At 40.1% G+C, this 9892-nt stretch overlaps 1 long non-coding RNA gene across 2 annotated transcripts in view; it reads right to left on the bottom strand.

Annotated features, from left to right (window-relative positions):
• Window positions 1–1151: 1151 nt before the first annotated feature.
• The window catches only part of LOC121144878, a 45759-nt gene continuing 37018 nt past the window's right edge, over window positions 1152–9892 (bottom strand). For both annotated transcript variants that reach the window (XR_005881922.1, XR_005881921.1), the window contains 2 exons: window positions 9492–9664; window positions 1152–1260 (listed from right to left, as the gene is read on the bottom strand). This is a non-coding gene — a long non-coding RNA (uncharacterized LOC121144878). The remainder of the gene's footprint in view (window positions 1261–9491; window positions 9665–9892) is intronic.

Below are 9892 nucleotides of genomic sequence, written 5' to 3' on the forward strand. Positions count from 1 at the left end.
TAATGATGTATGGATAGTAAACACAAACAAAAATCAAAATATTCAATGGTTCACCTATTTAATGTATTTTATGCACCCAATACAATCTTTTTCTTTAATATCTTTGAACTGGAAATGCAACTTAATATTGTACATTGGTAACATATAATCAGCAATTTAACAATTATAAACAATGGATCTTACTTTCAATAAAATCTGATGAAATTAAATTTTATATAACTGGCATTGAATGAATGTAACATTTATCATATAAAAACTCAATGATGGACCCAGTGCAATGACTCAGTGGCTAAATCGTCGCCTTGCACATGCCAGGATCCCATATAGGCACTGGTTCATGTCCCAGTTGCTCCACTTCCTATCCAGCTCTCTGCTTGTGGCCTGAGAAGGCAATGGAAGATGGCCCAAAGCCTTGGGACCCTGCACTACATGGGAGAATCAGAAGTAGTTCCTGGCTCCTGGATTTCAGATCAGCTCAACTCTGGCTGATGAGGACACTTGGGGAGCAAACCAGCAGACAGATATTTTTCTCTGTCTCTCTTTCCCTCTGTAGATATACATTTCTAATAAAAATAAATAAATCTTTAAAGAAAAAAACCTCAATGGCTTAGGTGATTTATTGACTGAAAGCACTAGAGACATTTTCTGGGACTGTGAAAATTCTTATGTCTGTATCTAGGGCTTTGTTCTTGAAACCCTGCTATTTCTTATTTTTAAAAAATAATGATGACAAAAAGGAAGCACAATAACATATGAATTCTTTAAAACTCTAAATCTAGACTTGAGAAAGTCTCCTTGCTAAGCACCATTGTTTCTGTTTATGTGAATCATGGTGAGACACTACCTTGACATGCCTCTCAAACTGGTTTCTCTAATGGCTAAAGGCAGAATGTGGGATAGAGTTGTTAGCAAGTTCTTGTGTCTTTCATACTCAGATGCCTCCCAACAATAGTCATCCACCCTCACACCATGAGCCACCTTCTCCACCCAATATCAACCCTGTCATCAAGTTCCCCAGTGAGTCATGGAAGCATGCACTGGAGGCCAGCCTTTTGGGGCAGCAATTCTGGACTACACCCTACACCCTTCCTTCTTCTTCCCACTGCCAATGTGATCACTTTTTCCTTTTCTCCTGATGTACTCAACTTCAGTATCACATTTCTCCTTCCCAGGAATTGTGTCCTGCCCCTCAACAACGTCTACAATACAAATCATAATTGATCAGCCTCCTTGGCAACACAACCTTATGCAATGTTGTACCTGAAAAGGGAAAGAGCCTTAGTAGTTTTCAGGATATTTAAGTTCTTTCATCTTCCTTAATTTTCACACTGTAATATGATGTTTGTGACATGATCGTTAGCAACAGAATAAAGAATGGAACCTTGTCCATTGCTTTAGCCCTTCCTCTGAGAGTATGCATTCTTAAGTTTCTCTCTAACTACAGTCTCAAGAATAATAAGCAAAGTGCAATGTCAGACAGCTATTCCCTACTTTAGAAACTTTCTGTATTAATATCTTTTAAAAATAGGCTATCAGAACACTGCACATTACAACTATAACCCAGAGATGGTGGTTTTATAGGTGGCACATGCATGTCCAGATGAAACTGAACCCCTGTAATGTAAAAGCAGAGCCCAGCCTCTGGTCTGTCATCCTTAACACAGGTGTTCTTGCCTACCTTTTATCAAAAGGAATTCACTGATATATGGGAGCGACCCAGCTGGCCTTACAGCTTTCTAGCCACTGGACTCCAGCAGTCATTACCAATGGGTAAGAACCTTAAAGGCCAGTCCTGTTCAGAGGGCTACATCTGGGAGGAGTCCTGGTGAAAAATGTAACTAGATTCATGTAACGCTCAGATTGACTGCAACCCACCTGGCCACTGTAAATGCGCTATAGATCATGACATCACTGGCCCATCAGGAACCTTGCATGTATGCAACTGTCAGCCCCAATTTTCTGTCTGTAAGATCCTTCAGCCCTGACTCCTCAGGGAGCTATTAAGCAATTAAGCCCTGCTCTGTGCTTTGCAACAAATGTCTACTTTCTTCCATTACCCATGTCATTGATTGGCTTTCTGCACATCTGGCAGGCACACCCAGTTTGGAGTTTCTACAATAATACCTCCAACCAGTTTGGGGTGTTGTTCAGCATCAAAGGGTCTTTTAACAAATTGTTGAGTCCACTATTAAAGCAAAAAATAAAGAACTTCCAGGGAATGAATGGGAAAATGTGAGAGATGTTCTAATTTGGAGTAGCAGGGGTAACAGGGAAAAGCCTGTTTTGAGGGGTGGTCTGATATCAAAACAGCATCATCATGGGCCTGGCACAATAGCCTCGTGGCTAAATTCCTCACCTTGCATCTACCAGGATCCAATGTGGGCACCAGTTCATGTCCTGACTGTTGCATGTCCCTTCAAGTTCCTTGCTTGTGGCCTGTGAAAGCAGTAGAGGACAGCTCAAAGCATTAGGAGCCTAAACTTCTATGAGAGATCTGGAAGAAGCTCTTGGCTCCTGGCTTCACAGCAGCTCAACTCCTGATGCTGCAGCCACTTGGGGAGTCAACCAGCAGACAGAAGATCATTTTCTCTGTATCTCCTTCTCTCTACGCATCAGCCTTTCCAATAAAAAAATTAAATGAATTTTTTTTAAAAAAAAAGTATCACCAAAATCCAGAGGAGGATTATTCCAGCACAGGCCAAGGAGAGACTTTATACCAATAAACTTAAGTTTTGAGTTCTCTTTCACTCTCATGCATGTTTTAATTTTGCCATTCATCTTCATGCTCCAGGTTATGTACTTAGTGACTGCTTAGTGTTAAATTACTGGTGTTACAAAATCACACATCTGAAGATCACTTCACAGCTTTCAAAGCCAGTCTCCATAGATACTGTCACTCAACCCTCACAACAATTCATTGGTAAGTGAGCCAAGTCATCATAGCCTTATTCTAATAGGTCAGCAGTTCCCAAGCTTGTCTAAATTTGGAGCAATCAGAAGTAATGATTCCCTGCAAGGAACAGCATGAATAGCATTTACTCTAGGTTTCAGGATGGGTGATGTCTGTCTACAGATTGAGCAGAAGTCATGTAGGGCAGGGGACAATGTTGTGTGTGTGTGTGTGTGTGAGTGGATATGGTTGGTTCAAGGATGTATAGAGGCCGAGAAACCCTGTGATATGCCTTCTGCAAGCTACAGATTCAGAAAAGCTGCTAGTGCCATTCAGGTCAGGTTCAAACGCTGCGAACCAGGGGAGTCATTAGGGTAAACCCCAGCCCAAGGACAGAAGATGAGATGATACAGTCAACTTAAGTCATGAAGTACAAGGTTAAAAAGGGGACAAGTTTATTCTTTCCCTGTCCTTTGTTCTACTGGATGCTATCCCCCACACTATGAAGGTCAATCTGCTTTACTCTACAACAGATTCAGACACTAAATCCATCCTGAAAGGTCTTCACATATACAATCAGAAACAACAGTTAATCCAGGTACTTTAGCAAGCAGAATAGTTCAATTCAGCATAAGGAATGCCAGGATTTGAGAGAAGCCTATTTAAGACCAACACCTAAAAGTAAAAACATTGTCCCCCCTTTTACCAGCAGACTCATGTATGATTTGTTCCAGTTCAGAAAGGATTCCATCACTTTATGATGTACCATTATGTTCATCATGATAGATAATGTTTCACATACCCGTTTATTCACATTCCTTTAGGGGACATGTATTTTTATTTTTTTGTAATAGACATGGCCTATCTACATAAGGCAATTGGGTTGAATTCAGTATGCTATTTTATTTTATTTTTTAATATATATATTTATTTTCATTGTAAAGTCAGATTTACAGAGAGAGAAGAGACAGAAGAGACAGAGAAAGATCTTCTGTTCTCTGGTTCACTTCCTAAGTGACTGTAACAGCGGGAGCTGAGCCAATTCAAAAACTAAAGTAATAAAAAAAAAATCAATAATAATGCTGATGATGGACATAAGAAAACGTACATATTACTGCTGTATACAGATAAAAGAATTGTGATATTTTAATGACCAAACTTATTTAAAATAGGTATACCATAAGGAAGCTATCCTAATGAAAATTAAAATTTTCATAACTACTATTGGGAATCATAGAACAAAGAAGAGATGGGGCATGAACTCCCAGCCAAATTAAATTTAATATTAGAGGAATAAATCCAACCAAATGATCAGTTACCAATGGGCAGACAGAAGAATCACATGGAAAAAGGCTCAGATTTTCAACAGGCTAGGCCTTTTATAATTTTAGGGTCTTGGAATGTTCTGAGGGATGGGAGAAATAGGTGGGGGCTACAACAGCTTTCCATGGGCAATTTTAAATTTGTACCACCTTACAAGGTGAAACGGATTAGGTGAGATCTTGTCAAATGGCTGCTTGATCTTACTAAATGATTGCCAGATGCAAAAAGGTCTTATTGAAATATACTACAAAGGTCGTGGGGAGACTATACATGGGAATTCCAGTGGAGGAGTCAGACTTGAGTCCTTGCCCCATCAACTGCCTTTTGAAAAACATTCATCATGGTGTTTTTGTAACTGTAAAGATGAAAAGAATATAAATAAGAGAAAGTTGATTAAAACTTGGTACATCCTAAGAACAGAACAGCATGTACCAACTAAACGTCATGTGATCTGAGTATATACAATAAGAAAATGTTCCTGGCATGACTCTAAAGGAGAGAACAGGACCTGGGATGATGACCCACTTAGCTAATCCTCATCTTGCAAGCACCAGCACCCCATATTGGCACTGGTTCGTATCCTGGATGCTGAAGGTTCCTGCTTATGGCCTGGGAAAGCAACAGAGGATGGGCCAAAGACCTAAGACCCCACAGTTGTGTGGAAGACTTGGAAGAAGCTCAAGGCTCCTGGCTTTGGGTCAATTCAGCTTCAGCCCTTGTGGTCATTTTGGAGCATGAACCAGCAGATGAAACATCTTTTTCTCTGTTTCTTCAACTCTTTGTAAATCTGACTCTAATAAAAATAAACAAATATTTAAAAAAGGAGGGAACAGAATGTAGCAACATAAGGTCAACTCAACTAAACTAAAACATACATTTTTGTGTTTATATGATTATGTAAATAGATTAAAATATCAACAGTGCTGGTGATACTATACAATCTAAGATTGCAGGAAATTCTCTAATTTGAGTTTTCCATATCTTCAAATGCTCAGAATCAAAAGTGATTGGAAACATACAAGAAGCACTGGGAACTTGCCCCTGCAGACATAAGAGTGGTGACAAGGAAAGTAAATAAAGACCTTCTCATCAGAGAAAACAAAAGGGTCTTCCAGGAAACAGAGCGACGGCTAGATTCTAGCAAAATCTCTTCCTCAGTATTCTTGCTAAGTAGCCTCCTAAGCCTCAGCTTATCCAAAGACACAAAGAGTTTCATTCTGTTTCCATGGAAGGTGTTTGATGTGTTGTTTTCTCATTTTACCCACATGTACCCTCTCCACAGGGAGGCAGCCATTTCCCTGTCTCCAGGCTCTGGGTCCCAGATCTCTCTGCCTGAAAGCCTTAGGATGAATATCTAAGCAGTCTGAGATAAGGGTGCACATGTCTGTCTTCATGGTGATCACAAGTTTCCTACATAGCCCACAATGGCACACTATAAAGTTCCCCAAAGTCAGAGGTATGGTTCTGGCCCATGATGGCAAAAAACACACTCTGATGAACATGAATTTAGATCCTTATCATGACGTTAAATGTCTCATTTTGTGGGACATTTGTTATACAGTGTTTTGTACATTTTGACTTGCTTTGTTTTATGCACATTGCAGGGGCAGAGTGAAGGTTAAAAATGTTCTTTACCGGAGCCAGCGCAGAAAAGTAACAGGTTAATCCTCCACTCTCCACCAGCATCCCATATGGGCACTGTTTCCTGTCCTGGAGGCTCCATTTCTAATCCTGCTCCCTGATACTGGCCTGGGAAAGCAGTGGAAGATGGCCCAAAACCTTGATATCTACACCCATATGGAAGATCCAGAAGAAGCTCCTGGCTTCCAGTTCAGATCAGCTCAGCTGTGGCTGTTGTGGTCATTTGGAAAGTGAACCAGCAGATGGCTCACTCTCTGTAAAAATGTATCTTTCAAATAAAAAAAAAAGAAAGAAAGAAAAAAAAACCATAAATTTTTAACAACAACAAAAAAAGTTCCTTTCCATCTCAAAGTCCTTGGCCTCTTGCCTTTTCCTTTCTCAATACTGTCTAAGGTGTGTCCTCTTCATCCAATCCCACCTGTGACTCCCACATCATCATCTGGAGCCAGAACTAACTGGGCTTCACCTAACAGACATCTTTTCTACCCTGTCCCTGAATGTAGCCACTGACCCAGGGACCTGGCAGAGTTTTGCTTCCAAACAGAAACAGAAGCATTGAAGGCTATGCATTCCACTGAAGAGCCCCATTTTAACAACAGATTGCAAGCAAGTAATACTAATTGTAAATGTAGTATACTATTGTCCCACTAACTAATGTCAAAGCAAATTCTACTTTGAGAGTAGGAAGAGGAGACTACAAGATTTATGGCAAGCACAATCTAAAGCTCCAATTTGCACCAGAGACAAAAATGTCAACCCAGTCCTCTTTGATACCATTTGTTTCACCACTGCCACTGCTGCCACAGTCTATCAAGATGCTGCACATCAAGTGTGATGGAAAAAGATGTTCTGAAGAAAAGTGCTTTCCAAATCTGCTTCCAAGCACACCAATCTTTGCCCTGCAAGCTCATCATCATCAATACAACTCATCTCTGAATGTTGCAAATGACATTGGGTGCCTGGGAAGATCTCTTACTACCAAGCCTAGGGTTCAGCTGATACATGCAAGACTGACCACACCAATTCAATTATTAAAAATTGCAATAGTTGTATATGTCCCATCCATCCTAATCCTTTGCTTTACTACAGTGAAGTTAGTGTAATTCTTCCCTTGGATATCCTGGAGCTCTTAAACCCAGCAACTAAAATGGTTATTCCTGGGTGGAACAGCCAGTTAAGCAGATGCATATCTGGCATGTTTTGCTATTGATTAGCGCCTAAGACAGTGAAGTTGTTAAATAGCTTGATGTTACTCTTGACCTTTGGGTATCAATGTACTTGACTAATGCAAATCCATCCAGTAGTTAATAAGATGATGATTATCATCATCTGGCTCAGTGGTTCTCAAACTAAGCATGCAGCAAAATCACTAAGAGGACTTATTAAAACATGTTCTATACAGCTCCACCCTCGAAGGTTCTAATTCATTAGATCCAAGGTATCGCTATTTAAGTATATCCTGACATTGCAAGTATGGATAATAACAGAGTCCAGAATCGTATTGTCAAGATACATTTTACAGTTTCATTGGGAGTCCATTTTTGATTTGGAAGTAGAGATGCAAACTGCATTGTACCCTCACGACTGGATATGACAGTCTCTTATAAGTTGTAACTATAACTTTCAAACAAATAAATAAATATTGAATAAGTCACTCTTAGGGAATTGTCAGCTAAAGTTCCAGTATCTCACATTGCAGCACCTGGATTCAAGGCCTAGCTCTGTTCCCAACTCCAGCTTCCTGAAAATGCAGACTCCGGGAAGCAGCTGACGATGGCTCAAGTGATTGTGTCCCTAACTTCCACATGAGTGACATGGGTTGAGTTCCAAGTTCATATTTGCCCCCACCATTGTAGACATTTGGAGAATGAACGAGTAGATCTTTCTCTTTATCTCCTTCCCTTTTCTCTCCTTCTACCTCTCAAGTTTAAAGAAAAAACAGAATCACATAAGGAATGATAGTGAGTGTTCAGTGATTGAACCTGGAATTGAGTCTGTAATTCTGTATTTCTGTCACACTCCAAGGTGAAGCCTAGGTAAGACCATGAATAGAAAGATAATAGAGCAAAAAAAAAAAGTTACTCTTCTCTCTTACCTGAAAGTTTTTTATTTCTTGGTACATCATTCCTTTTCTATATTATTTTCACTTATTTAATATGTTTAATCTGCCTTCTTTTGCTATCCCTCCCTCTCAGCAGCTTTCTTTACTTCCTCTCCTCCACTCCCTTCCCTTCTCCTCTCCTTTTTTCTCCTCTTCTTTCCTTTCTAGCCTCCTTTCTTTTCTTGCCATGTTGTTTTTCTTATCTTCTGTTTTTTAAGTTTTAAAATTCCCAAACCACTCATGGGATTCTATCACTAGCTTACGTATAATAAATAAAATGGAATCCTAACTTACACCAAAAAGACTCCACCCAGATTATCTTGAAGAATCATGATTCTAACAAAGAGGTCAGAATTGAGTCTAGGAAAATAACATGTGAGTGTATGACAGGAAAGCAAAGGAGGCAGTCAAGCGCAAAGAAAAGAACAACGTGCCTCTTTCTCAGACATCCTCGGATGGGAGATGTTTCCAGAGCTAGAAATGTTCCGTCCTTACCAAACATGCATTCCTTCTACAAAATGTTTATAAAGCCCATTGTGGTGAATTTAGCCATTTTCTAGATTTTAACACAGCCTCATTACAGTTAGAAAGAAGCACTTCTATGAGCAGAACAGACCTCGTGCTTTCTCTACTCTTGGGCTGAGCAATCTTCTTACCAGCACATTCCATGGAAACAATGACAAGCTTGGTGCCGAAGGGCATAGTACCACCCTGGCCTTGCTTGCCTTCTGGAAACCCAGAGATGTTCCTGGAATTTATTGGTTTAGTAGTTGCACTTAAGAATTAAACTTACACCATGTTCTTCCAAATGCAATGGGGAACAGTTAAGAAGATTAATTTCCCCCAAGGCAAAACAGAGAGGAATGGCAAATGTCTTCCTAGTTCAGAAAAAAAAAAAAAAGAGGGGAGTGGGTGTTAAGGGGTTGTGGAGTCTGTTCACCTAGCACTCAATAATTTTCTAAGAGACCTGCATATTTTAGCCTAACTTGGATTTCTCCCTAGATGATGGCTGACCAAGGCTTGACTTATCTAAACTTGTACCTCTGAGTCCCATCTGTAGATTGAACACACACTTGTTATCTGACTGAGTATTCTTAAGATCACCTCTATGGAAATGATGCCTGGAATCCAGCCATGGCTCCCCACTGTGGACCAGTTGACATCTGTGGCTGTCACCACTTGGGGGTGCTGCTGACATCTTGTGAGTTGAGGTCTAAACAGCTTCCCAAGTATGGGGCAGCTCCCAGAGACAAAGCTAGAAATCATGATTGGAAGGTGTTCAGTAATATGTCAAGAGTGATCTTTCCATCCTGAATGAAAATGAAAAAGAAATAAATGAAGATAAGGCCTTGAATATACAACACAACCAAATCACTGTCTGGGATGGCAGACTCAATCACTTACAGGGGCCAGGCAAGCTGTGCAAATAAACACACAAGGACAACAGAAAAACTGAAAAACAGACAGTGTGCAAAGACATTAGAAATATTTCAAGAACCATTTCATGTAGCTTGAGAATAAGAGCTGCACACCCACCTGAAAAAGTGGCATGCTGCCATTTGAATCCTCCTCATGCACATGGAGAACTTGAGGACTTCCAGCAATAGAAGGCACTAGGGACAACTAGAAAGACGAGCATCCTCTCTGGGGCCAGCACCTTCTCTCTGCACCTGATGCCTATCCAGTAGCCCAGGACTAAACACCCAGAACTGGATGCACGGGAGAAAAGAGAAAGAACATTTTTTTTCTATAAAATTTTAATGCTAGAAACTAGCATCTGTACTCCTGAATAAAAGTAGGATTCCCAATGAAACTTGTAAGCTAACTTTATATTATGATGCCAGGTTCTCTATTTTTTCCTATACTTACTGCATTATGATACATTTAAATATCAGACAGTTAAACTTACAATGTTCTGAAGGACTATACTACCATAA

The sequence above is a fragment of the Ochotona curzoniae genome, unplaced genomic scaffold (assembly GCF_017591425.1).
Source record: "Ochotona curzoniae isolate NIBS_2020 unplaced genomic scaffold, NIBS_Ocur_1.0 scaffold_3208, whole genome shotgun sequence".
Classification (NCBI taxonomy): Eukaryota; Metazoa; Chordata; class Mammalia; order Lagomorpha; family Ochotonidae; genus Ochotona; species Ochotona curzoniae.